The 1,504-nt window shown below is 40.2% G+C and overlaps 1 pseudogene; it reads left to right on the plus strand.

Moving 5' to 3' along the window:
* The first annotated feature begins 239 nt into the window (after window positions 1–239).
* LOC127089290 (uncharacterized) lies at window positions 240–339 on the plus strand (annotated as a pseudogene).
* The last annotated feature ends 1,165 nt before the right edge of the window (window positions 340–1,504 follow it).

Here is a 1,504-nt window from a genome sequence, read left to right on the forward strand (position 1 = left end):
CTTTTGTGTTAACGTGATCAAGGTTACTTATCTCGTACATGCCAGTTTTCGTTTGAGGTTTTTCCACCGTTGTTCGTTCGGTTCCCCACTGATAGTGGTTTTGGGCCATGCTCTCGATAAGCTGGTAAGCATCAGCATAAGGTTTGTTCATTAATGCACCACCTGCAGCGGCGTCTATTGTTAACCTTGTGTTGTATAAGAGACCATTATAAAATGTGTGAATTACTAACCAGTCTTCCAAACCATGGTGTGGGCAAAGTCTCATCATGTCTTTGTATCTTTCCCATGCTTCGAAAAGAGACTCGTTGTCTTTCTGTTTAAATCCGTTTATCTGGGCTCTTAACATAGCTGTTTTGCTTGGCGGAAAGTATCGGGCAAGAAAAACTTTCTTCAACTCGTTCCATGTGGTGACTGAGTTGGAAGGGAGAGATTGAAGCCATCTTCTAGCGCTATCTCTTAATGAGAAAGGAAAAAGACGAAGTCGAATTGCCTCTGAAGTGACACCATTAGCTTTAACAGTATCAGCGTATTGAACAAATACGGATAAATGAAGGTTTGGATCCTCGGTAGGATTTCCAGAGAATTGGTTCTGTTGCACCGCCTGCAACAGCGAAGGTTTAAGTTCGAAGTTGTTTGCTTCGATTGCGGGCGGAGCAATACTTGAATGCGGCTCATCTTGCGATGGAGCGGCGTAATCTCTAAGAGCACGAGCTGGTTCTGCCATCTCGGTTATCGAAGGAAAAAGGTTTTTGAAATCAGGAAGTTCTATAGGAGGGAGATTGTTTGCAGCACGATATTCCCGAATTCGTCGTAAGACTCGGAGATATAGTTCGATATCGTTGATTCGTAAATAGAGCGGTTCGCCTTGTGAGCGAGTGCGTGGCATACAAATCAACGAAAGAAAGAATAGAAGAAAAAGAAACCTTAGTCTCTACAGCGTAACGGAAGAGTTACGATATCGATTAAATAAAAGTCCCCAGCAACGGCGCCAAAAACTTGATCGCTCGACTTTATGAGTCGAATTTGGGGTACAAACTGCAAGTGCACAGTTCTATCGCGTAGTTTTAAAAGATATCGATCCCACAGGGACTTATGAATCGATATACCGTTATCTAAGGTTACTACGTAAAGCTAAGGTGAATAATGGTTGATTGTTTGGGGGCGAAGCTAAAAACTAAACTAAGATCTAGATTAAATATTAATAAAGCGGATATCGGTATGTAGTTCGTCGTAATTAGGGAATCAATTCTTTGTCGGTTTCTTGGTTTTAAAATAAATCGTTTCAGTTAACTTTATTGATTAAAGGTTTTATCTCAAACTCTCGCTCTGTTGAATAAACCATGATTTTATGTTAATGTAGCTGTCACTTATAATTAAGTCAAAAACCACTTTTTGAAAGCAATAAAGTTGCAGAAACTCTTCTTAAGAAAACACTGACCGTTTTAAACACCCTTATCTCAAACTCTCGCTCTGTTGACTTAGGTTATACAATTAAACCCGAATG

The sequence above is a fragment of the Lathyrus oleraceus genome, chromosome 5 (assembly GCF_024323335.1).
Source record: "Lathyrus oleraceus cultivar Zhongwan6 chromosome 5, CAAS_Psat_ZW6_1.0, whole genome shotgun sequence".
Taxonomy (NCBI): Eukaryota; Viridiplantae; Streptophyta; class Magnoliopsida; order Fabales; family Fabaceae; genus Lathyrus; species Lathyrus oleraceus.